Source organism: Rhinolophus hipposideros (assembly GCF_964194185.1).
Source record: "Rhinolophus hipposideros genome assembly, chromosome: 1".
In the NCBI taxonomy this organism is placed as follows: domain Eukaryota; kingdom Metazoa; phylum Chordata; class Mammalia; order Chiroptera; family Rhinolophidae; genus Rhinolophus; species Rhinolophus hipposideros.
In genome coordinates this window covers 28,015,803-28,043,663 of record NC_138047.1, presented here as the reverse complement: position 1 = coordinate 28,043,663, position 27,861 = coordinate 28,015,803, and the positions used below count along the sequence as shown (strand labels likewise).

Here is a 27,861-nt window from a genome sequence, read left to right as displayed (position 1 = left end):
ACAGTGGAAATGTAATGGCTGTATGCCACGTCACAGGGGTAGTAGATTGGAAGAGGGGCGTTATCACTTTGTCAGTGGTATAAATGGTAAATGTCTATTGCAGTGTTTTGTACACGTGAAACCATTAAAAGAAAAAAAAAGAAAGAAGGTGAGCATAGACAAAGAAACATCATTCCCCTGACAGACGTATCTCCCGTCAAGTGTTGGAGGCAGCACTGTGCCCTGCATTGTAGGCACTGAGACATGCCTGCTGGTCAAGTGGCCAGTCTGACCCTCTCCCCAGGGGTGTGAGGTTTTCCAAGGACTTTCAGGATGCAAGCATGTCTCTTCCTTTGACTGCACTACTCCGTGGTAAGGAACCTCTATGCAACACTAATTGTGCAAAATACTCCACTTTCCATTCAGAAGGGCTTATCTGAAGGTCATAGCCTCTTGTCTATGTTGTCACATTTCACTGTCAGGAGAGTCTCACCATTGATTGAGCTGTTTGTCCAAGCTGTGGTAAGAGCTCTCATCTCTGTGATTCTGTGTCACTAAATCTGGAAGAAGGACTAGATCATAATCCAGGCCCAATTTGGCTGTAGATGAATAAATAGATCACATCTATTGTCTGCCTACCTCCACCCCCGTTTACTCCCTGCAAAGATTAGGCTTAATAGCTGTTACTTCCTGTTCTACATCCAAGAAGACAGGTTCCCCCTGTTTCTCTGCTATGACTTAACTCCTTCAGGGCCCTGAGTGGTGGTTAGCAACTCATTTTCCTTCCATCAAATGCTAGCAGTTTGGGGAAAAAACCAGGACCTTCATCAGTCCTGTTCAATAAAAAAGTCGCTACATTTGCACTGTATTTTTCAACTTCTTTATTTGCATTTCCAACTTCTTTATTTGTTATAGGATATTTGAAAGTAGGTTTTATTTCGTAATGAGCTGTTCCTTTCTTAGTTACATACAAATTAGCTTTGTCAGCATGTTGGGTACATGAAATGTATCTTTTCCCTCCTTGTTTCTCAGGTACAGTGATTATAGCTTCAATTAAAAAGTTTTCACTTGCGATTCTCAGTATGTCTAGAAGGGCTATGTTCTGTAAAAAGGTGAAAACATCTTTGTTAAACTGAATCCTCATATTATTTCCACCAGTCCAATTAATCAAAATCCTAGCCCTTCTGCTTCATGTAAAAAGCAGCTTTTGGTAGGTCATTTAATGTGCAGGAGAATGCCCATTATTAATTCAATTTTTAAAAGTTATAACTTATTTAAATTAGTTCTTTAGATCAGCAGATTTAGTTAACTGCTAGCATTGGACATGAAGGGCAAATTGGGATACAGCAACAACAAATGGTTTAAAATATTATAAAAGAACACAATATTTCTGTATCCTGTTTTAAAATAATTTTCCACTCTGGAAACAGCTGAGCACAACTTTGTTGAGTGACTCACCTGCCTGCATTCTCGTGGCACAGGAATGGCTGTCATATTTGGTATTGATTGGGTCTGGTGTTGGCAGTTTTAGCCAAGGTATGCCTAATGGTGGCTGAACCTGCACTTTATAACAGTGAGGGTCGTCTGTCCGGATGGCCACTGGCATGTATTTGGGTCAGTGAGTGAATGATGAATACTTCTCACCTGTATCTTCATCGTGCCAAGGTGAGCTGTGCATTTCAGCGGTTGCACCTTCCGGGCCTCTGTGTATAGAATGGCCACACGGACCTGCCCTGTGCAGCTCCCTGGGAACCACCCCATGCGCTACAGTGCCATGTGGCAGCCCTGTGTGCAGTTCTTTACATCTGTTTAAGCTCCTCTGGAAATACCCCATGCTTAAACTGTGCTCTGTGTTCTAAAGCTTTATTCTGTTTTAAATTGTCCATGTTTTGAGAAAAATAAACATATAGTGTAGGGATTATGTATTAGTAGATATTATGTGTAGTTCAACCAAGCTTCTCTACTATGGTCAACCTTAATTTAAAGGACTTCTGGAAATTGCTTTCAAATTTGAAATTAAACTACAAAGAGGTTTTATAACTATTAAAATTTTAAGTACTGGGAAGAACCTTAGAAATAATTGTTATCTGACTCCCTCATTTAATGGAAGAAATACAGGCCGGATGGGGTGTGTCTATTTGCTTGTGGAGGCAGAGCCTTCTGTGGAGGGCAGATCTTCTGGTTCCTCGCTCTTTACTATGTCTGCTTTTTAGGATCAGATTCCGTAGGGTGTAGACCAATGCTTATATGTGCTCCTGTATTACATTAATATCAACCAGTGAAATGCATTTTTTGGGTAAATTCTAACTAATAAAATTGTAGAAATTATGGAAGTAACTGAAGTGTCCTTCCATAGATGATTGGATAAAGAAGAAGTGGTACTTATACACAATGGAATATTACTCAGCCATCAGGAAAGATGAAATACTTCCATTTGTGATAATGTGGATGAATCTTGAGATTATTATGCTAAACAAAATAAGTCAGATGGAAAAAGTTGAGAACCATATGATTTAACTCATATGTGGGATATAAAACTGAAAGCAACACATGAACAAGACAAACAAACAAAAACTCATAGACACAGACAATAGATTAGTGGTTACCAGAGGATAAGGGGGTAGAGGGTGGTAGAAGAAAGTAAAGGGGGTCAAATATATGGTGATGAAAAGAGAACTGACTCTGGGTGGCGAACACACAAGGCAACGTACAGAAGATGTATTATAGAATTGTACATTTGAAACCTATATAATTTTATTAACCAGTGTCACCCCAATAAATTTAATAAAAAATAAATAATTGTAGAAATTAAAATTTGAAAATAATATATATAACTATGACTTTCTGTATGATATGATTATAATCGTGGCATACACGATTATAAGTGTTTTCTACATTATAGCAAACTTGGTGTTCACCACTCTGTGAATGAATGGGTCCTGGTATTTTCTCCATTTTCTGGATTGAGGCACAGTGATGATTGGAGTAGGCCTCACCGCCTCAGCAGACCTTTTTTCTCTGCTTTGCATTGCACTTCTGCCTGATCAGTTGCTCCCTAACCAGTGGGCTCTAGAGGTAGCCTGGAAGGAAGGAGGTGGCACTCGTTTTTTCTTGTCTGCTTGTGGTTCCTGTGATTGCCCAGCAGTGGCCATGAAGTGGCAGTTGATTAGTTTTCAGCTTTTTGTCTGGCAGCCCCCAAACCAGCCTCATTATGCCTTCTTGGAGATATCAACACGCACGCGCACCCCTGCTCAAATATCCCAGCACCTGCTCTGCTTAGGCCTCCTCCTCTGGGCTCCTAGGGGACCGCACAACCTGGCAGTGGCCCTGTCCAGGAAATCCGTCAGCTGAACTCCCTCCAATCTTAGCCCCAGCAGGCAGCACCCTTTCCTCTGAGGCTGGGTGCCAGCTGTGAGGACCCTCCTTCAAGCTCTAGGTTCTGCTAACTGCAGTCCCTTTCTTTGTTCCCCAGCTCCAGTGTTGCTAGGTGCTTCCAGCGTTCACCTATTTACCCCAGTCCTTATATTAAATTCTCTGTCGGGATTTCTGTTTGCCTTCCTGGATCCTGACTGTACTTTTGGTGATATTAAAAGGTGTTCAGGATTAAGGAAAATAATTCTGGTAAAATGTATCCTAAGTAATGTTGTAATTTAAACTAGTATCTAGTTATTAGTTAGTACTAGTACATACTTTCAAATATTTAAAAAGGGTGTAAAACCCAAACAATTAAAAAAAATGAAATGATGCCACTTCCTTTATTGGTCTCCATAAAAGCTAAATGAAGCTGAGAGTAGAAGGTAGTCATGATATGTTAGTAAAATCTTGTGGCTTTTGGGAAGGATGCTGATCTAATGAGAAGAACTGGGTATCAGTTGATTTAAATGAGATCCAAGTGGACAAAAATTCTTTCATTACCGAATAAATTTCAAACTACCACTAATGTTTTTGTCTTAGTACCTACTTTTCTGTCCCATTCTCACTCCAAAATTGATGGAACTGTGAAATGGACCTAGAAAGTGTGCATGTTCTTTCTTATTTTGGCTTTTCTTATTTGTGCTACTGCCAAGGATCTGAAAGACCTGGTCATTATTTGCAAAAGCTTAGGGTCAAAGTTTGCATCAGAATATAATTCCTCACACTCACAGAGAAAATGCAGAAATGTGACCGGTTGGCCGTGCCCCCTCCCCTCTGAGACACAGTTTTGAATGTTTAATAAAAGGCAGTTTCCTCACAACATGTTACATCCAACTTGCATGCATGCCTTAGCTTGGTGCTTTTGCAATTTTCATGTAGCATCTGTTCTCCAATTGGAGAGTGCTAACAAGGCTTCAATACAGAGAGCAGTCAGGACAGCGGGGAGGCGCTGCTGTCAGGGTTTGACTTCTCCTGTGCTCTTGACTTATTATTCAGAACGTTAATTCTCAGTTCCCAGCATGTACATAATTAATGGAAAAGACTATCCAAAGAAGTTCAGCAGCCACAAGTAGGTCACCGTTACCAGATGTTTAATTATTGTCATTAGGAGGCATTTGGAAATACCTGGTGAGCTTTCTAAAAACATAACAATAAGCAAATCCCTTTGGATTTTGACGGATTGGTTGTTTTGTATTGAACGATGATTAAAGTGATTACAGGCAAGCCCTGGTGCCTTCTTCGGAACATCTTTATCAAAAAGAGGTAATAATTATGCTACACTCAATATGAAATACACGTCATCTTCCTTTTCATGTGTTCCCTGATTTCCTGCAACTGTGCCAAGTTTTAATTAATGTGCTTCAATAGTATGAAAACTTGAGCATCTATAATTATGTCTTTAGTAGGAATATTTAAATCTTTACTGACAATATATTTATCATATAACATTTCCTGGAATTAAGGTCAGTTATCAGGAACCTTAAGAAAATATTGGAGTGAAATGCTTTCCAGATTATTTTTTTTAATTTGAAAATTAAAACTAAAATATGAAATAGAAGATGCCAAGAGAAATCTCATGTTAGAGACTACAAAGAATTGATTTACAACCAACCACCGTGTTATCATCTGAGAGCAGTGGTGGTAAATAAATTTGGCAAAGGAAGAGAATCTTAAGTAAAGTATTATTGTTTTCTCACCTTTTTTTTGCAACCTCAATTTTCTCCTCATAATTTTTGACTCTTTACTGCTATGTGAGAGGGTTGTATTCAAGCCGTCCTTCTCGAATGCCTGTTTTTGAGCTTGCATTGAAGATTACACTAAAAAAAGGTTTTGGTTTTTGAATTCAGTTGAGAGGAGCACAGGGAATCTCTGTATCTCTTTACTGTTTTCTCTCACTGCTTCTCTTTTGCTCTTAATCTTTGTTCATTCCTGTTCTTGTGGTTCATCTTCATGGAACTTAAAGTATCTGTTAAACTTTAAGTTTTCTTTTCTGTTCAAGTTTTGGTTAAGCCAAATTTGTTAGTGTCCAGTTAGCGTTAAAATGGACCCACTGGCTCCCCCTTGTGTCTACTCTCTGAATCGTCATTCCCAGGCTCAGTATCAGAAGGGACAGAATGTAACTGGATCAGGGCTCTGCATTCTACCCTCTTTTGCAGGTTTCGTAGTGCTATGCCGCACAGGACACCCTCCTCCACTTCTGTCCTGTGTGCGCGGGACAGACACAAGCTAGGACAATGCCTATTGTCTTTTACAGATAAAAAGCACAAAATAAATTGATGTGCGCTAACATGTTAGAGAGATTTATAGACAAACACTGTGCAATGTGAAAAAGTTGAACAGGTGGCCCTGGAAGAGGTATTCATGTAAAGTCTTTATATTATATACAATTCAAACTCCAGTTTTTAGGAGTTTGTAACAGTTAAGAAGAAGCTAAGGTCACTTTTGTTTTGAACAGTATAACACAGGTAAGATTGCAGAGTGAGCATGTTAAAACATGCAACAATCCCTTGATTATTATATAAATGGCTCTTTTCTTAACAAGTTTGAATTGCAAATATTGTTCAAAGTTGTGTTCAAATGTTGGGTGGAGTGTTAGGTTCAGAAAAAGCATTTGTTGTGTGCTCTTTATCTTCATACTAGGAAAGAATACAAGGTGATTTTTAAGCAATTAATTTTATGGTTCTTATTATAAGGCAGTTGGCATGTAGAAGGGGGAAGTAGATATAGATGTGAGCAATCAGGGACAGACTGTGATTTTTAGAAAGAAGAGAAATTAAAAAAAAATTATGAAATATATGGTGATGGAAGGAGAACTGACTCTGGGTGGTGAACACACAGTGGGATTTATAGATGATGTATTACAGAATTGTACACCTGAAATCTATGTAATTTCACTAACAATTGTCACCCCAATAAATTAAAAAAAAAAAGAAAGAAGAGGTGAGGGTCAAAACATGTTATGGACATCAACGTGAAGGAAAGCATGGATGTGGAAGTGAGCATCACATACAAGTAATGACAGTGTCTTCATTAGAGAATAGCCAGAAAAGAGCCATAGAATGGGAGACCTTGAAAGCCAGACATTGGAGTTGAGTCTTGACATACCATGTGCTAGTAAGGTAAATGACATGAGAGAAATGGAGAGAAAAGAAGTAAACAGACTACATGATTGGATTTGGTGTGCAGTTTGATATAATTTAGCAGTACAGGAGTTCTCACAGAACCATGGAGCTCTGTTTCTGTTTTTCCTCAACGAAAAGTCATAGATGACCCACTGAGAGTCATAGATGTTTTTCCTTAGAAGGCTAGCAGTCCACCTTGGACTCAAGAGCACAGAATATGGGTTCAAATGGCTTAGGTTCAAATTCAGCCCTGCTACTTATTGGCTTTGTGACCTTGGGCAAGTTGCCCAACCTTTCAGTGTGCCTGTTAAAATGGTGATAAATGTTTATTGCATGGGAGTTGTTGGAAGGGTGAAAACAGTGTTTGGTGGATGGTATCACCTTATACATGTTAGCTATTATTGTCGTTTTTTTCTATTTGCATATCCTTTCCCAGGAGCCAGTAGTGGAGTTATTTTTACGGTGCTTTGAACTGTTTTTCCATAATTTTCCTGGCACCAAATGTATTTGTCTTCATATAATCCCTATTTGAACCATGTACTCACATTCATATTTTTATAAGTTGTTTTTATAAGTTTAATAATAGAGCAATTAATAAATATAAGGTGTGAATTGTTCTGTTAACTCCTGCCTCTGTGTTAATGAGAAGCAATTTATAAGGATCCTTCTATAATTGGGTGTGTGTGTCTGTGTACGAGGGCACAAATGTTTCTCTCCTAGGTTTCGCTTCTTTCTGCACTGTAATCATATCTCTAGGTAGTATGTCATAGAGAGCAGAATCTTCCTTCATGGACCAGGTACTCAGCCAGCCCTGGGGTTTGCCAAGGTCACAATTTCAATCTCCATATGTATTTTCATATAGAGGGGTTCTCTTGGTTTGAGTCCCTTCCGCTCTCCCTTCCAAACTTCTTTTCATGGTCTCATGCTACACATGCTATTTTTATGTTCCTTTGTGGGGGGATTTCCTTTTCAGAAGAGGGAAAGTTTTTCAAAACAGGGAAAAAGATGAAAAGATAAGACTTTTTAGTCCTTAAACATGATGAATATATCTGTGGGGGACTGAGGAAGACGTTTTAAGGAGCATGTTGTGAGGGAAAAGGCTTGGTGGGATTTTTCCACTGACCAAGAGGTCACAAAGTATAATTAAGGGTTTCAGAAGCACGTCAGACAGATACTTTCAGTGTGAGTATGTGAAACTGAAGCTTTTTTGCTTAAGTGGTTCTACTCCTAATTATCGTCTCCTTTTTAATGTTTGAACGTAATTTGTTCCCTCCTAAAGAATGCAATCCTTATAACCTTGCCCAAAATATCATTTTTCTGATTATTAATCCTTATAGAAGAGCCTTCAAACCTTTCTCTTCCTTAAAAGTGATCTAGGCCAACACATGTTGTTTCCTCTTTAATGTGTGATTCACCTTTTTTCTTTTTTTTAATTTTTGCCATGCAATGCTCCTTTTCCAACTTTAGAGCACTAAGGTTTGTCATTTAAATGAGCACTTCCACTTTAAGACTCTGCATTCCATTTGCTTAGCTCCCAACTTTTCATCGGAAATGCAAATCTCTATGTAACAAGCCAAGTCTAAGGCACTTACACAGTTTGTTATTTTATGTATAAGCTCCTTGTTACAACCAAAGAGTTTTCATATTTGTTGGATGTAGTTGCAATTAGTTGCAATAAGCCTTGGGCATTAATATATTTCATTCTCTAGAATTTATGTCTGTCTGTCCTTTCCAAGCGTGATCTGGGGACGGTCTGGGCTCACTGAGAGCGAAGAGGCTTTGTGCCAGGTGAGTGGGAAAAACTGCAACCCACAGTGAGCACACACCGTGGTCAGTGCACAATAACGGTGTCAGGTTGTCTGCTGTTCCATGTCTGTAGTGCTCTTTATTACTTGAAGGATATTGGCCATTTTGGAGTGTTACTATTCTATCCTGTTCCCACCTCTGGGCCCAACATCATGTGGTTATTCAGCAGAACGTATTAAGCTAGGTGTGTTCCCTTTTTTCTGGGATCTAATGTTTGGTTTTGGAAGAAAGTGAAGCGAGACCAAGTTTTCAAATCCTAGAAGGACACAAGATTTGAAAAAAGGCATGACAGCATCTCCGGCCATCATCTTGTTCTCAGCCATCAGCCCAGACCACTCACGTATACGGACGTGCTCCTTGATGCTCGTAGTGGGCGAGCAAAGTGGCCGGCTTGCTCTGAAAGCATGCACATGTCTCCACGAATTTCAGCCAGTTGCTGGGGAATGCAGTGAGAACCAGGAGGAAGAAAGACCAGTGTTGTGAGACAGGCCCTGTGATACACACTGGGGATTATTTGTTAAGCAAGAGTGGATATTGTGTCTGCTTCATGAACTTACTTTTACTTAGGCACTAGCTATGAATCGAATGATTGCACTTTGCATTAGTAAAATTTGCAAGGAGCATGCTTGCCAAGTGCAGAAGTCTAAAATGTGAAACAGGTCATAAGTAACCAGTCAGTCCACTTTATTTTGCCAAGGAAACAAAACCCCAGAAAACCAAATGAAAAAAACACACCAAAACAACAACAACAACAACAAAAAAACCAAACAAAAACTATTATCCAGAATGAAGAGGGGCTAAAGACCTTAATATGATATGATTTTCCTAAAACCCGTGTCTTACACGGTATTAAAATTGCTCACAAAAGTCAACTTGCTGAGCTTTGCCTTTAGTGACCCCTCAGAACTGTGTGTCCTCAGAAGATGCAGCTATTGGCATCGTCATTTCACATGTCCCTGCCAGGAGGCTGATCTCAGTGTTGTGCTAGTTCCAGAATCTAGGGAGCTGGATGTCTCCCAGCTAGTGTGCAGGCTTTGTAGGGCAGACAAGTGCCGAAGAGGATTTCCTGAGTCACCCCTAGCAGACGGGTTCCCCAGGGCCCCACACGGGTTTCGCTGAGGAGAGCTCGAGGTTCAGTCAGGACACTACCCCTTCCTGAGCTTGGTAGGGATACCTCTGCCTCTAACATGTGGCTCTAGGGTGGAGAGGGGACTTCACGGATTTTTGGTGTAAGCCTTCCTGTACGTGCCGGCGACTTCTCTCTGTGTCGTTCCCTTGTGTGCGGGTTGTAGAGCTATTTTGTGGGAAGATGTCCTCTGAACAGTGAATTAGCTGCTGTTATGTCCTTTTAGAAGGGAGTAGTGAGGATTGTCATTGCTCAGTAAATAAGAGAAAGACTCTGATCTTAAGAGAGAGTCGTGTGTCATTCTCTACTCAGACCATCACCACCACCACCAAAGTACATGGGAAGTCTTTGGCTGTATTGATTTTTGCCATTTAGGGCAAAACATCTAATTTTTGGGAAAGGGACACGAGGAGTGTGCTGTTTGTATTCCAGGGTTCTGTGCACTCCGGTAGTCACTGCTCCTTGTATGCTCTGTGCGTGTGTGACTGTGGTTACTTAGCCAACGTAAGGTTGAGTTTATCCAAAGTGTGACCAAGTGTGCTGATTCTTACACCCTTTTTATTTTTCATTTTAATGTTCTTTTGTGCTTTCTGGCCTGAGGGATGGCAGCACCTACATTAATAAGTGCCTTGACTATGGAGACAATTCCTAAGAGTACAGCTAAAGACTCAGTGTTTGCGAGGGTTTCTGTGATCATTTAAGCAACTTAAGAAAATTCCGTTTCATCTTTAGGCTTCTTCCCCTGCTCAGGCACTCAGCTGCCACTGCACTTCCACTTATCACCCATAAGATGTACTTGTCTTCTGGGCTTTACAAGTCACGTGCAAAGACAGGCTCATGGGGCGCCTTTGCACACTGCTTGCACAGTCTTCTTTCAGAGGGACTTGCTGGAGACTGTGGATCTTGGAAGCTCAGGAATCTGCTGAACTTGGTCCATTGAATACTTCATATACATAGCTCCACTGCCATCTTTGGGGAAGATTCACTTACAGTGATACGGTAAGTTGATCCTGGCCATTCCCCAGAGGGCAGCAGGAATCTCAGCCCATCTAGGAAGTGTTAAACGATAGGCTGGGATAACCAGGCCTCTTCAAAGCTCTCACTTGTAGGGACATAAATTTTTAGGTTTGCGTAGTGTTCTTTAGATCTCGCAGTATCAGGAAGCGTTCTTGGTCTCATCAGCGACTCCTCACGGCATCGCCAACATGAAAAGAGGAGCATTCACAAGAGCTCTTGGCATTTCCTTTAAGATGAAATCCATCAGCATTAAAAAAATCAACTGTAAAACATTCATGAAAGTTTTTGGAGTTCCTTTTAAGAATTTCTTTGAAGCTGACTTAACATTGTTGCATTTATTACAGTCACTCTGCAGTTCAACTTGGCTTTATAGGTTTTTAATCTTGGGTTCACATATGTGTTTTAAGATGATATAGTATTACATGAAGTTTTAGTCTGTTTATAAAAAGTCAGATGCAGTCCTCAGACCCATGTGCATGCCACATGGCGATATTAGGGTGAAGAAAGTGTTTCTATTTATAAACAAATATATTCGTGAATATTTGAGATTGATTTGCATATAGAGTTTCTATAAAGGTTTGGTGTATCTCTACATGCACAGAGAACAATAATGAACCATCGGGTCTCATTGTACCCTATTTGACGCTATTCTTTGAGGTTTATTTTAGGCCCCTGAAGCTGTGCTTAAATGCTCCCACCCGGACTGCCAGTTTCAAACATTATGAAGCTAGGACCCCAAATATGTTTATCATTTCTTGATTGAATATTTTCAAAAGCTCACACCTCCTAGGATTTCTCTCAAATAAGTGTTAGCAACTACTAATACTGGTTAGAAGACAAAAAGCGAAGCAATGCCTGCTTGTATAACAGGGAAATTAAGACAGAAGGTCAGTCTGGCACAAGGACTGCAGTAAGAAAAGAGGAATTTTCAGAGTTGCTGATTTTTCTTTCCGGTATAGATCTGCTCCTATGGGCTGGAAGAGAAGTCTTTCAAGTTTCCATTCTTACTGCCGCGGCACTATTTACATCCTGGTGTAGGACACCTTAAACCTTGTAGAATTGTATTGGTAGGACAGTTGACTTTGCAAAAGCTCTATGAAACCACCTCGTTTATGTAACCCATCCACACTTCCATTCGTAATTGTAGATTATTGGATGCTCATAATGTCCGCGTCCAGGTGCCGGGCACAGAGAGAGGAAAGATAAGGGCTTATATCTTCATCAGCTGCACTTCAGCTTGTCGCTCACAGTAAGTCACGGGCAGTGCAAAGGCTGAATGATGGATTGTTCAAAATGTGATTCCCTTAGGTACAGACAAACCCAAGTGCCGTGTGTAAAACACTGTCTTGCTTTGTTTAAAGGGACTTACCCTCCCCTCCTTCCTTTGAAAGTAAATGACAGCAGTCAAGGTGAAAGGGAAAATTCATAAAGTGCTTTGCTTAAATAAAAGCACGTGCTTTACATTTCCCCCCAAAAATACACACCTGAGTGGGAGGTGATGTCAGAGATGTGAGGTATATGGAAATTTGGAGAGGAAGACAGTAATTATATAAAAGAACGTGCAATTATTGAATTAGAGATGTGACTGGGGAATGTTCCCATCTAAGTAATGACCAGTGTGTGCTTATGTGAAGACTGGTCTGCGATTGACATAAAGTACTAGCAGGACCTCCCTCACAGGCTATTAGTGGATGATGATCGTACTTGGTTTTATTGCCAAGTTACTGTTATGCTCTCTGAGGTATGAAGTGATATTAATGACCATATTCAATGAGAAATAACACTTTATAGCACTGCTATCATTTAAACATATTAAAATATGTTGTAATGGGGAAGAACGCCCTACGGGAGAGAGATGAAAACTTAGGAGTGTAATGGGAAATGCAGTTGGGAAATTATTTGGACAGCAGAGAAAGCTTTAGGGCAAAATTTCAATAAGAAAGTACATTATTTTCTAAACTATTCATGAGGGAGGAGAGTTTCTTTTCATGTACCTGGACTTAATTATGGTTACCAAAAAAAAAAAAAAAGGCTAACTGTGGTCACTCATCTGTACAAATCCAAAAACAAAAATAAAAAGTTATTGATGATAGTTATTTAGGAAATACATAACTTATTTTTGGGCTGTACGCATTTAGATAGTTTAACCATGTTCTTAGTATTTCTATCTTGCTTCTTTCATAAAAACTGTTTTTGCACAGTGACTGTGTTTTGGGGGGTTATGTCCTCATTACTGTAATGTGTACTCAAGGTCCAGTATTGTCCTACTGATTCTCCAGAGAGCTAATGAGTTAAAGAGATTTCCTTTTCCAATTTTAGCCTAATGTTTTACTCTCAGTAGTACAATATTATGTAACTGTATAACAGGAAAGAATTAGAGCTTGTCAAATATAATAACACATTTTTATAGCTTGCTCTAAAAATCTGTTAATCAGTTGGTAACCTCCCCCTAACTGTATTTCTACCTTTCCCCCCCCATTTCATAGAGTTTTTATTCATTCATTGATCCAATATTTACAGAGGCTGCAGGAGTCAAGCTGTGCTCAGCCCAAAGAGAGGCAGCTGCCATTGCCTGCCAGGGCCCCCTCCGATCCCCCCACCTCACGTCCCTATGTACAGATAAGGGGCCTGTCTGGATCAAGTTCAAAGCCATCTGACAGAAGCAGTGGGGCTCCGTTGGAGGCCTGAGCTCCAGAGGCGGTGGTGGGCCCGTTAACGCTTGGTGCCAGGCCCGCTGGGAACAGGGGTCTCCAGGTGGTCGGCTTGGTCTTGCTGTCTTCCCACCCTCAGCACCTTGCAGAGGCTGAGGATGGCTGCGTGGCAGGGAGAGCTGAGTGGTGCCGTCGTCCTCCCTGCAGCCCCGTCTCTGCTGTCTCTCAGGGCATGGAGGCCTGGTAACACTGCTGGGCTGGCCAGAGGCTCCGCAGAGCGCCAGGCTCCAGGGACGGAGCCGGAGCACATGGCAGGCCCATGGCCAGCGCTACTGGTAGTTCTGCTCCTTTAAAACGGTGTTTCTTAACATCTTTGTCAAAACACACGTTTACAAAAAATCCTTAGTTGCTTTTAGTGGCAGCAGTGAGTCTAGAATCCTATTATCTTTGTTCTTCATTTCAGGGAATTTTTCTTTCAGTCCTACTGTCTGCTTGCCCGATACCCGTCTCGGAAAATCAGGCACCACAGGAAACTGAGTGTAATATGCAGGCTTGATTTTACTCATATAAAATACATGTTTTTACCCTCACTCATTCAGCAAAGAAATTTCTCAAAATTCATAAACTATGTCAGAAATTGAATTTCAGTGTCTTTGTCACTGAGAACACTGTCGCATGAGCTGAACTCCCTCCACATGCTCGTCAGTCAGGGAAGATTGTATGTGGCCACATGCAGAGACCGCATAGTTCTTGTCCTGCTTCCGGAAACAACGTCCTCCAGGAATGAGCCAGACTGTCAAGGGCGTATGTCTTGTATTCTGTAGATTTGTTTTTGAAACAAGCTGCCGGGAAGAAATTGCAGGATTCCGTGTGCACTAGTGGTGTGTGAGGCCCTTAGTGTGCCTGGAACGTTGGACGTGGCTCCCCCTCAGCTGCCCTTGGCCATGTCAGCCCTCACCCCCCGCGCTGGGGCACCAGAAAATAAGCCTGCGCTCATGTCACAGCAGTCAGAAGATTATTGGAGCGCAGAGCTGGGCCCTCAGGACTTAGCTGCTACTTGTATGAAGCAGTTTTAAAATATTAAGCTTGGCAAACTCCCACTGAGCTGGGTAAAGACTTTGTGTCCTTTGGGTCCCTCCATGCTTTATGGGTTTCCAGCTGCAGGGCAGATGTCTCCCTTGGGCTGCAGTCTTAGGCACTGGGATGTGTAGCTGGCAGGCTTGACTCTGGAACCCCCCAAAGACACAGAGAAATGTTTTTCAATTTTGTTCTTTTGTCTCAGAGTTCAACATCCAGTCACTGTGGACAGCTTTGCAATGTTTTGCTGCCTAAAAAAAGTATGCGGGCAGTGAGTGGAATAAAAATCTGAAACACACACACACACACACACACACACACACACACACAGGTTTTTACTTTTGTATGTTTTGGAATTCTTTTTTGGATTTACATGAGAAATGTTATTTTAAAGTGTGGAGCCTTGAAGTCAGGAAATTCCAGTAGTACTATATTTATAAATGTCAAAGCACAAATAGAATTAGAGAAGGCCTTTGTGCCCAGTTGACTTCTTTATTTTTTATTTCTGTTTGTAATGGACACTTGAATGTATTTAGACTATCTAGGACTATAATATACGCACATAGAATGTCTTGTTCACTCACGGTGCAGATGCATGTTGTTTGAGCTTACTACCCCCCCGCCCCGGCCCAGATTTATTGAGATATAATTAACATATAACATTGTGTAAGTCTAAGGTGTACAACACGGTTTGATACATGTATATATATTGTGTAATGATTACCACACTAAGGTTAGTTAATATCCCTCACCTCACAGAGTTACTCTTTTTGTGTGTGTGTGGTGAGAACATTTAAGATCTACTCACTTAGCACTTTCAAGTACACGACAAAGTATTGTGAACTATAGTCACCGTGCTGTACATTAGATCCCCAAAAGTTATTCATCTTATAACTGGAAGTTTGTATTCTTTGCCCCATTTCTCCTCCTCCCCAGGCTGTGCACCCACCAATCAACTCTGTTTCTCTGAGTTCCGCTTTTGTGTGTTCCATATATAAGTGAGGCCATACATAATTTGTCTTCCTCTGTCTGACCTACTTCATTTAGCATAATGCCCTCAAGGTTCATCCGTGTTTTTGCAAATGACAGTATTTCCTTCTTACTCATGGCTGAATAATGTTCCATTTACATATATACCATATTTTCTTCATTTATCTGTCAACAGATACTTAAGTTGTTTCCATGCTATTGTAAATAATACTGTAATGAATATGGGAGTTCAGATATCTCTTTGAGAGACTGATTTCATTTCCTACAGATAAATACCCAGAAGTAGAATTGCTGGATCATATGGCAGTTCTATTTTTAATTTTTTGAAGAACCTCCACACTGTTTTCCATAGTGGCTGCACCAATTTACATTCCCACCAATAGTGCACGAGGATTCCCTCTTAACACATCTTCAAACACTGGTCTTTTTAATGAACAGATGTGAGATGATATCTCATTGTGGTTTTGATTGTCATTTACCTGATGATTAGTGATGTTGAGCACCTTTTCATGTACCTGTTGGCCATCTGTATGTCTTCTTTGGAAAAATGTCTATTCGTGTCCTTTGCCCATTTTTAAATCAGGTTTTTTTTTTTTTTGTTTTGTTTTGTTTTTTTTGCTACTGAGTTGCATGAATTCCTTCTATGTTTTAGACATTAAACTCTTATCGGATATACAGTTTGGGAATATTTTCTCTCATTCTGTAGGTTGCCTTTTCATTTTGTTGATTGCTTCTTTTGCTGTGCAGAAGCTTTTTAATTTGATGTAGTTTCCCTTGTTTATTTTTTAATTTGTTGTTTGTGGTTGTCATATCCAAAAAACATAATTGCTAAGACCCACGTCAAGGAGCTTTTTTCCTTATGTTGTCTTCTAGTAGTTTTATGGTTTCAGGTCTTACATTTAAAATAGTCTTTATTCCATTTCAAGTTAATTTTTGTGAGTGGTGTAAGGCAGGTGTCCAATTTCATTCTTCTTTATGTGAATTTCCGGTTTTTCCAGCACCATTTATCGGAGAGACTGTGGTCTCCATTGGGTGTTCTTGGCTCCTTTGTCAGCTATTAGTTTGACAGTGCACATGAGGGTTTGTTTCTGAACGCTTGATTCTGTTTCATTAGTCTGTGTGTCTGTTGTTGTTTGGGTACTTTACTATTTTAATTACTGTAGCTTTATAATATAATTGCAAATGATGAAGTGTGATGCCTCCAGCTTTATTCTTCTTTCTAGGATTGTTTTGGCTCTTCAGGGTCTTTTGTGGTTCTACACGAATTTTAGGATTGTTTTTCCATTTCTGTGAAAAATGCCATTGGAATTTTGTTAGGGATTGCATTGAATCTATAGAGGACTTTGGGTGGTATGGGCATTTTAACAGTATTAATTCTTGTATTTTATTAGGGTCTGTTGTCATTTTTTTCATCACTGTCTTGTAGTTTTCAGTGCATAGCTCTTTTACCTCCTTGGTTAAATTTATACCTGTTTTATTGTTTTTGATGCTACTGTAAGTTGCATTATTCTGTTTGTTTTTCAGATAGTTTGTCGTGAAGTGCAACCAGTTTTTGTATGTTGATTTTGTATCCTGCAACTTTATTGAATTTGTCTGTTAACACTAACATTTTTTTTTGGTGGAGTCTTTAGGGTTTGCTATATATAGTATCATATCATCTGTAAACAGAGACAGTTTTACTTTTTCCTTTCCAATTTGGATTCCTTTTATTTATTTTTCTTTCCTAATTGCCTCGAGCTCTTTCTGTATAGGGATGAGCTCTGTGTGTGGGGGGGCACCAGGCAAATCCCAGTCAGTGCAGAGGACACAGACAAGCCACTCACACTGTGACCATCACACAGCTGAGTGTCATGGTCGTGGAGCTGAAGCTGTACAATTAGGACACATAAATGAACACTTGTCAGTGAAGCTGTCCCTGAGATGGCTATTTTTAAAACAAAGAAACAGAAAGGAGTCACCAGGTGAAGGGTAAGGGAAGGGAGACCTGGGAGGGGGAGGCGGCTGAGGCAAGAGGGCTGTCCTCCTGCTGGAGGTGGGAAGACCAGCAGGGTTGGAGGCAGAGGAGAGGCTCAAGGTGAGAGGCAGTGATGGCGGCTTGGCTGTCCATCCACTCAGCAGACATCTGAGTGACTGCTTGGCCCAGTGCCATTCTAGGTTCAGTGAAAAAGCCACATTTCTGTGCTTGTGATCTTCGTGTTATAGAGGTGGGCAATTGGGCCATTACCAAAATAGACATGCAGCATTTCAGGAGGGGAAAAGTGCGGAGGACGTGAGTCAACACTAGGGACAGAGTGACCAGAAGTGTGGATGCTGTTTTAGATACTAGGTTGATTAAGTCCATTTTCTCTGATGGGAACACATTTCAGCTAAGGCCCCTCTAGGCATATTAAGGTTGCTGGATCAATTAAAAAAGCACAGAAAGCCACTGAGGGGGTTATCAGGGAGTGACCAGATGTGTGTTTTAAAAAGGTAATGTGGCTCCATTGCGGAAAGTCAGTGAAAAGGCTTGCAGAATCTGGGAGAGAGAAGAGGGTTGCTGTGACTGGCAATGGAGAGGGAAGAGGTCAGATTGGAAAATGATGCCATTTAGGAGGTAGATTGACTGGCCCTGGTGAACGACTGCTGGGGCCTCGGAGAGAAGGGTGTCAGCCTTCTGGCCGGTACAACTGAGACAGAGAGGAGCTTGGGCCCGAGGGTTTTGGATACATTGAGTTGGTGTGCCGCGTGGCACTCAGCTTACTCCACTGAGCAGGTAATCAGATTTGGGGCTCAGCGGAGAGATCTGGGCTGGAGAATGGCGTTGGATGTGACTGAAGAGCCGATGGCATTGTTGAGGAGAGTGTGGGGAGGGTGAAGGTAAGAAGGCCTCCAGCGTTCAGGGCCAGCCCGAGGGTGGGCGCCCGCTGCAGCGTGGAGCAGGAGAGTCTGGGCTGGGCACAGTGAGAACCGAGGGCCTGTGTGGAGCAGGAGCCACAGGCTGCTGGGGACAAGCCAGGGTGGGAGGGGTGCAGAGTGAGTGACAGGTGGGGAATTCAAGATTGCTGGAGTGGAATTTGGCTGTGAAGGTCAGCAGCTGGGTCGGGTAGTGGCTGAAGAGGGAAGAGGACCCAGGGCTGTTTCTTTTGGAAGGTAGTAGAAAATTAAAAGATTTTTAGGAAGATTGGGGACAACTGAACATGTTTGCAGGCTAGCTGGAAGGATCGGTGGAGAGATAGAGGGGAGGACACAGAGCCTCGGCAGCAGGGTCGAGCACTGCCCCTCGGGGCTAGGACCTGGTGCACAGTGTCATTTACTCTGTTTCACAGCCATTTGAGAAAGGTCTTGTATATGCCTGACAACCAAGAACACTTGCTCTTGGAGGTGTCTGCCCAGCTGGTAGATGGGACCTCAGTGCTTCTGTTTCCCTTAAGCACTTGACCAGCATGTCTTGCCCTCCTTCCCCTCGTCGCAACACACCACGGACATGCACTCAATGTCATACAGGACAGTATTAAGGTTTAGTTAGCGGTTTCCTGCTGAGCCATTCCCAGCAGGCACCTGCCTCCCAGCAAGCGGGTCATTGCCCCGCTATACAGACGAAGGGACAGTCTCAGGTGGAGAACCGCTAGCACCGATCATGGCTGTGCACATGTGGTCATGCAAGGCCCGGGGCCCTTGGAGCCAGGGATGTGGGGGGAAGGGGAGGGATGTGTGCTGAATGGGCCTGCTGTACTTCCCGCCTGTTTCCTGCCATGCTCAGGAGAGCCTAGAGCCTGTTATCATTACTTGGTACCTGTTATCATTACTTAACCTGCCGGTAAAGGCCACTGTTAAGTGAAAGATTGGATTAGGCTGCAGAACTTAAATATCTTAGAGTCCACCTTTGCAGAAGTTAGGCCCGAAGACAAAGACCAGCCAAGATCTTATCCTCCTGCAACAGCCTCTCCAGGGTCGCTGCTGGTTCCAAGTGCTGGCAGGCGTTTGCAGGATGGCTCAGCCGATTTCATTGCTTTGCAGCTTTGGCCTCTGTGGTTTCCTCGTTGGCTTCCGATGTGTGTTTAACACAAGTAAGAATTCAATATTGGAGTTTGTTTAATTATAAAGTACAGCGTGCTCATGGCAAGGAAGTTATACATCACAAGAGAATAGAAGGAAGAGACTTAAGTGCCCTAATCTCCACCCCCGCATCACTCCCCAGAATTATCATGGATAACGTTTCTCTTGGTGCTTTGCTTCAGAAATTTTACATGTACAGACAAGGCTACAATGTATAGTTTTCTGTAATTAAAAAAAATTTTAACATGTAATTTGGGTCTTTTTCTTGAGGAGCACATGTTCTGTTCTTTTTAATGATTGCAGAGTATTCCATGTTTATTTATTAGTTTCTGTCTTCTTCCTCTTTGTTTTCCATAAAAAAACAACAACACTGCGTTGAACTTGTTTGAATATATCCCACAGAATATGTAACTGGCATTGGAATTGCTGGATCAAAGCGGGCGTGCATTTAAAATTCGGATAGGTGTTGTCAGATTGTCCTCACTGCAAATGCCTTTCACCTGAGGACTTTGGAGGGCATCTAGAATGTAGCTTCCATGCACCCTCCTGGGCCAGGGATGAGGCAGGAGTTGCCGCTAAGTTTCTGTGGGGTCCTTAACTGCCCTGTGCAGCACCTGTGCTAATTGCAGCAGCCCTCCCTTTTCTTTCTTAAACTGTACAAGAGGAAGGGCATTGACTTCTGCCCTTCACATTGGAAGGTTTTGTGGAGGGAAGTGGATGGAAAGCCCAGCGTCTGTCGTCTCTCTGTATGTATGTCTTCATATAAACTCTAGTGTTTATCGAGTTTGAGACATGTGCTTGGCAGGGTACGTACCTGGATTCTCATAACAAGCTGCTCTTTCACTGCCGTTTCCCCTGCTTTACAGTCGAGGAAGCTGAGGCTACAGTCCACTCTCCTGCTAAGTGGAGAAGCTGAGATCTGATTTTCACTCTTCCCCATGCTGATGGGGAGAGCTGCTTCAGGGGCTGTGTCAGTACTGTTTGTTAAAAAGCATGTATTGTATTTTTTCTTGTATGTGTATTGAAAAGATTGGTGATCATAATATATACTATATTTTTCCATGCACACACTTTCAAGAAGAGGTTTTGTGTCATTTTTATCGACCTACTTTCATGCCTAATCATACCTTCTTTTGTAGATTAGAATGAATTTGAAACCAGAGAACATTTTAGATTTTATGCTAAAGGCACGAGTACCTTAAGCATCGTAAGAAATAGTATTTGAAATAACGTTGCAATGGCTATTTCATATTTTATATTTCTTTCGTAAGAGTTATGACAAAATTTAATTTTATATTTTTCCTAGCGGGAGAACTATAAATCATATAAATACAAAGACAAAGATGTTTGTAGATGGTTGGACTCAATTTATAACTTATTTCCAAGTCAAAGCAAACCCACAGAAAGCCTAAGCTTTTAAACTGTTTTGGAGAACCAGGATAAGGGGGCTATTAAAACACTAAATAGGTGAGCTGTTTTGTGGTGTTTTTATTTCAAAATACCCAGAAATGAAAAGCAGTCCTTTTGTTTTTAGGGTGAGAGTCACGCATGTTCCAGCAGAGGTCACTGCTGGTTTGTGATTGAGTGTAATTACAAGCCTATGTCTGCAGTGCTTTCCAGAGGAAGTCGGTCTGAGTGGGATGAGAAAATAGATTTTATTTTCAAATGTTGTCATGAAAATTATTATAGGTGTCATAATAATATTTGTAATAATAATATTTGTAAGGTATCTTAGAAGATAACTGTTTCACGCTTCCTAGATGTACTGAATATTTTACAGTCAGCTACTCACCACGGTTTAACACAACATGAGGATTAAGCCTGAAACATGATTTGATTCCCTACTTTGTCCCCCTCCCCTGAATTTGAGTTTTATACAGGAAATTTTACTAGATATGAATTTGGGGAGACAAATTTAATTTTTGATATGATTTTAATATGTAGCAGAAAAGAAAGCATGACAAGTCCTTGTTGATGGCTTCATGACTTCTTGTTGATTTTTAATTATTCCTAAATTTGAAGTATTCCTTAACCAGCTCGGAATCCTGGTAAATGGTTACATTTTAAATGGAGAATCATAGAGCCGAGTTAATTTTACTCTCCACCTTTTCTACTCCCCACAATGTCCGAATGATCTTTCTGTATATTCTTTGTCTACCCGGCTAGCATCGTCATTATAAACTGTGGACTTGGAACTGCCACTGTTTTCTTCAGTGTAAGAATACTGGGGGGCAATAAATGTGTGCGTGTATGCACGCGCGCGCCTTTGTATGTGTGTTATATGTACACATATAGATCCTGTATATTTTTGCTGAAGTTTTTCGGTATGTAAAATTAAGTAATGTGTGAACATCCTGCATTTCTGAGATTTGAGTGTATTTCTTGCCTGCAAACTTGATTGTTTGATGCCCATACAATATTATTGAATTTTTTAGAAGAGATCACTTTATATTTTCGTAGGTTAGCTTGTTTTTTTTCTTTTATTAATTTCTGCCACGCTTTTTCTTACTTATGTCACATGTTTTTTTTTTTTTTCCTCCCCACTTGTTCTGTGCTTCATTAGAAATGATGTGCTGGCAGCATCCCCTAGAGGGCAGCACAACCGCGCCACATGCTGCAAAGGTCCGCCTGGCTGGCTTTTCAGTTGGCAGGTGTGAGGGGCACTTGTGAGAACAAAGCACATTATTACTGAAGGCAGAAACCCCCAGTGACAGAGCATTGTAGTGAATTCAAATACACAATCCGGGAAATTCTCAGAGTCCCAGTGACTGGTCTCCACGGCAAGGCCTGATACACACGATCACTTGTAATTAAAACTAACACTTGTGGATGGGGGTGAGCTGGATGTTAATGGATTCCTCACTGTGGAACTTCCAAAATCTGTGGCAAGCCTTTGATAGTGAGTTCTTTTTTATTCCTTGCATACTTATGAGGCATAAAAATAAGAAGAGTTGTTGGGAGAAAGCTTGCTCTGGCTTCATCTTTGTTTTTGAAAAGAATGGAAAATACTTGCCAATAAAGGCATATGGATTACTTTGCAAGGAACAGTGCTCATAGCACCTGATTGAGTCCTTGCTAACAGGTTTATTTATTGATTTCTGGAAAAAAACAGACACAAAACTGGACCATTTAATTGTTAAGTCTTTGCAAGAGGGTGTAAGTATAGTATTAGATTTGTTTTTGTATCATTTGTGTAACTTGTGTCTTAGACATTATCTTGATTTTTTTAAGTTCCTTTTCTTCAGGTTTTATGCCTTGTTTTCAACTTTCTTATTGCATAACATAGAATTTTGAACGTGATGAGGTTTGGCAAACATTTGTCTAATAGGTTTTTATAATATGAGCAACTACAACATTCCTCCACCCTCCTTAATTTTCATGTTTAACATGCTTTTTCCAAATGGATGTGCCTGCCTTCTGATCTTCCTGTCTCTTGCCTGTCCAACACAGCAGCCACACCACCCTGCCCCACCTTTTCTTTATGTCCTAATCCTTGACTGGAGCATGCAGGCAAATTAACGCAGAGACAGAGCCCATTATGAAGTAAATCAGTTTATTCTGCTAATTGGTTGACAACATTGGGTTTGATGGGAACTGGCACATTATCTTCAGCATCACTATTCCTTTGACTCTTGGTGAGATTCTTATTTTTTATTCTCCTGCCTGGCAGAAGCAGTTGTGCAGTAACTGTCTCAGTTATTTGTCTCTTTCTTTCAAAGCCTCTCATGAGCGGCCCTCACAGTCTGGGTGGTGAGATTGGGCAAGGTGCCAGCAGTGAATCAGTGTCAGAGGCGAGTGGGACTGCCACGGAGGGTCAATAAGAGAGGAGGTGTTGGCCGCAGGCCCTGAGGGAGGGAGGGGCCTCATGTGGAGGGGTGTGCGGGCTGGCGTGGCCTTAGATAACTGACGTGATGTGGAGACGCCAAAACCCTGTTGCAGTGGAGGGGGCAGGGCTTGTATATGGAAGTCCAGGGACCTGGGGCTGATTGTTGGTTTCGCTTAAACTGATGAAGACTTTCAATACATGTGAAGGCTGAAGTTTATCTTTCAGGCAGAGTAAGAAAAACCATTATTTTTTTTTTTAAAAGAAGAACAATAAATTAGTAAAAGAATTCTTACCATCATTAGAACCAAACTGATAGACTATGATGTGATGTGGGGGTACGTGTAGTCTCTGTACCCACCAAGCCTGGGCTTGAGAGTCCGGTTGGCCACACGCTATCACATTGGGGACCTGGAGTACTTCCAGAACCTTCCCAGACTCGGTCCACTGATCTGTATAGTCTCCTCACATGGCTCATGTGGAGATTGTTAGATTGTATTAATAAAAGGCCAGCACAGTATCTAGTACATTTCAGCAGGTGCTCCCACGTTTGTTTCCCTTTCACATCATCCTTCGTGACTGGATTAATAGCAATACAAAAGAATTAAAAGAAATATATTGAGTATTTCCTGTATGCGGATTGACTGACCTCAAGGAATGAACAATTGAGCAGACTTGATGGATGTATTCAGAATAATAGGTAACGTAATTTTGAGCTTTGGCTGTGTGCCAGGTACCGTGCTAAGTGCTTTATTATCTCAGTCCTTTTCACCATCCTGTCAAATTGGGACTCCTTACCACGGTTAGCCTCAGTTTACCCCTGAGGTCGCTCAGGACAGAGAGAAAGGGTTAAAAAACTTTCCTATGTTGGGAAAAGAAAGACTCAGGACTCCCCTGTCCCGCCCCAGGACCCAAGCCTCAACCATCAGGCCCAATGTCTCTCGTTCAAAAGAAAGCTCAGAGCTGACTTTAGCAAAATTAGACTTAACTAATGCTTTCTGGCTACCACAACTTGAAATACTATGCCTTTAGCATTTTTTTTCTGCAAATCTAATGAACACAGGCCATGTGGTTGGGTACAAGCACCCATGAGGAGGCCTTTATTTGGTGTATGATGCTTAAATTTGAGCAAATCACATCACGTCTGTGGTCCTCAGCTCTTCTTCTGTTTTGAGCAGTGTATTAAGTAGGGAAATTGTGAAAGTATCTGAGCTGCTCTGCAACTACAATTAGTAGTTGCTATTGGGGCACTCTGTGGAGGAACCCATTCTTCAAGCCCAGTGCTGGACATTAAAGCACCTTTGTGTACGTTACCTTTAGTATAATGCCTTCTTAGCTTTGCCCTCACCTTGTTCATCTTCAGAAGCAAACCTTTTGGCTTTTTGATGCCTTTTGTTACCAGCACGACAGCTTTAATCTTAACTAGAAATCACCCAGCAAACTGAAAGGCTCCCAGTTCTGGAAATGGTACTTTGTGGCTTTCGTTCCATCCGTAATGTATTTGAAAGCACCATCTTTAGGGTCTCTGCAAAAAACAAAGCTTCTTCATGTTTGATATGGAGTATTTTTTTTATTTCAGTTACTCATTGTGTGAGCACTTTGAGCCACGTTTTTGTTTTTGTTTTTCCCTTCTTATTAAACAGAACAACTCTTAAAAACCTTGCACCTGTCCTGCTTTCAAAACTTTTTGTTCCTTGAAAACCTGCGGTGTTTCAAAAAAATTATAAAAGTAGTACATGCTCATGGAAAAACAAAGAGAAGTGTGTAAAGTAGAAAATAAATTAAAATGCCTTAGTCCCACACCCCTTCCTTAGGGAAAACACAATTATCGTTTTTGGGGTGGGGGCAGCATCTGTCTAGAAATCTCTGCACATATATGAACATTTTAAACCCACCCCCACACACGAACGGTTTCCTGCTATACATACTGTCATGCCAGTGCATTTTGGATATATTTCCATCAGCAAATATAGATTGATTTCATCTGTTAACAGCTCCTTAGTAATTAGGGGATAATTTCTTACACCCCTCCACCCCCCTTATTCTAAAACAAGATGCTTTGGACACATTCCCATAGTTCTCCCACACCAACTTCCTATTTTCAGTGCTCTTCCAATACTGCTTCCATTAGGAAGAGTTTCATCTCCTAATATCATCCACTTAGCATTTCGTAGCTTTTGATTTGCCTACGTGTTACCAACTACCTTTTTAATTAGTTTGCAGAACTCGAGCTGGAACTAGACAGGCAAATGCATTGAGTTTGGAATTGGGAGGTCAAGACACACGGCATAACCTTTTATTCAGAATCTCAAAACTGGAGCCTCCAGCTCAGGAGAACTTCTGGGGATGAAAGTTCTGCCCACTTATCTGGCCAACAACCCGGGCTCCCCTCTTGTATCCCCACTGGCCTCCTGGGCTCTTTGCTGAATTGTGTCTGGCCGCAGGGCTTTCCTCACCATTTAGATTTAATAGGAAGTAAAAAGATGCTCAAACAACGCGTTAGAAAAATCACAATCAAAATTATAATGGACTCCTTATATTTGAACCCATGTAAATATTCTAAATGTTTTGATGACAGTATAGCTTGGCAGGTTTATGTTCTAGAGCTGTATGCTACCAACAATTTGTATTTGTTTATAATCAGTACAGTAGCTTTGGACTGCATAAGATTCTCATTTTCAAAATATATACCTTTACCTAACCCACTTCTAATTTCTTTTTGAAAGCAGCATTTCTGAGTTGTATCTACCTGGGATGAATGCCATAGAAGCTGGTGTTGGCAGCATCACCTGTGATGATCTATGTCAAACTATTCGTACCCTTTTGATTTACTTTGGTTTTCTGTATATTTTGTGTCAGCCCCTTCAAACCAAAGTGAATTTCTTCATGCTAAGTAAGTCTACAGTGCTTATAGAACTGGCCACCCCTCAGACTCCTAACTGACGTGAAGAAGGTGATGGCCCCTTTGACACAGGTTATGGAGTTGAATTCTGGGCGTGGGCAGGTGGGAACACGAGGAAACCCAGGAAATGGACTAGGTAGTCAGCAAAGAGCCAGTTGCCGTGCTTTCAGCAGATGAGTTTGTTTTCCTTTTTAACTGACAGCATTGTGAATTTTTAAGTCTCTTAGATTGATGTTTAAATATAAGTGCCCAAGCGCAATACCAGCCCTGTGCTGTGTGAAGTCAGAGCAGTAGGATGTGTTGTCTGTGTTTTTGCAATTCCTGTAATGCTGTATGTGTCAGTGACCTGGACAGGCAGCTGGGGGAAGGTGGGGTCACTGGCACCATAGAAATAGAAAATGAGGCTCTCAGACCCTCTCTTACCACCATCCATCCCCTCCTCACGGTGAGGCTGACTGTTGGCCTTGAGAATGCTCTCTCTGCACTTGGGCCTACTTCTCATCTTACGCTGATCAGTATACTTGCTTTGACATCATTTACCTGTTCAGACCATACACGATTGTGTTTTTGTACCAGATTTAAAAGATAACACTTTGGATTGCTTGTTAGAGAGCAGCAGGTGAGAGGCTGAGTAGGTACCTTTGGAAAGTTGGTCACACGGGCATTTTGCCTCAGTGGTTACTTCAGCCAGTTATGTAGGAATAACTCGTGGATTAAGAATGTTGGAAAATAAAGATCTTGGTTCACAGAAACGGCTCTGTGTGTGTGCTCCTGGTGCAGCTGTAAAGAAAGAGGCTGTGTGTGGATGGAGATGGCAGGCCGGGCCGGTGGCCGTGGCTGGTCATGCATTTGGATGTTGGGAACCAAGACGTATGAGGGAGGTGCTTCCTGCAGTGGGGCCTGGGGCTTTCTGCCATCCACGGGCTGGGTGAAGTGACTGTGGTTTAAACCTTCATGAAGTCAAATAAGGCCTGGGAATGCATGCGGAAGGGAGTTTATTTTTCCTGTGTTTGGGATCACGGACCTGCTCTGTGCTGAGTAAGCTCAAGGCCCACAGGAAGTGGAAATGCTTATATTTTCTAAAATCCTAAATTATCATTGCTGTGGCTATCATTTTAGATCTCCTGTCCTATCCCTTCTCTCTTCACTCTCTTCTCGTTTGATGACCTGGGTGTTAGGTAATGTATGTAGGAGCTGCTGATGTATGTGGAGAATAGAGACCAAGTTCAACTGACCACAGTGGGGACAGCTGCATGTGCTGTCATGTATTTTATTTTATTTCATGCATTAGGTATTTAAATAAGAGGTGTGATCAAACAGTACAGTGAATATTTAAATAAAAAATTATTACAGTAAAAGACACAGTGCCATTAATGGCCCTCAAAATACTCCCCCTTGCTTCAAACACACCCTATCATTCTCGCCACTTTCTGAATAATAACAAGCAATTTTGGAAATCCGCTTATTTGACTTTCTTTGGTTGCGCTGTCATGGTGCTTCAATGTCCTGAAGCGTTGTGACTTTGGGGAAGAGCCAGAAGTCACATGGTGCCACATCCAGTAAATAAGGTGGATGAGGACACACCGAAATGTTTTTATTTGATAGAACTTGCTATGTATTAGAAGCAGTGTGTGACGTGGAGCTTGTCATGATGGAGGATGATGTACTGCATACTTTAAAATGCACCTTCTCTCAACCGTAGCTCACACCTGAGTGACTGCAGCGAACAAGTTGAAACTTGTCACACATTGTTACTAAGGTTCCACAGGCCGCTTTCCGTGTTGAAGATCCCTGCCTTTCTATTAGATGGCACTTGGCTGCAGCATTCACCGTATTTTGTGATCACAATGGGAAGGCTCCTTGTCATACATCACTTCTGGTGAGGCCATTTCTGTCAAATGAAAACATTACAGTGTGTC

The 27,861-nt window shown here is 41.5% G+C and overlaps 1 protein-coding gene across 27 annotated transcripts in view; it reads left to right on the top strand.

Annotated features, from left to right (window-relative positions):
• PARD3 (par-3 family cell polarity regulator) overlaps positions 1–27,861 on the top strand; it is a 610,024-nt gene that overhangs the window by 126,394 nt on the left and 455,769 nt on the right. The window contains exon 1 of one of the 27 annotated variants that reach the window (XM_081059093.1): positions 22,099–22,116. The exons of the other annotated variants lie outside the window; for them this stretch is intronic. The gene's annotated coding sequence lies outside the window, so the exon portion shown is untranslated. Of the gene's footprint in view, positions 1–22,098; positions 22,117–27,861 lie in introns of those variants that run through there. 27 annotated transcript variants of the gene reach the window in all.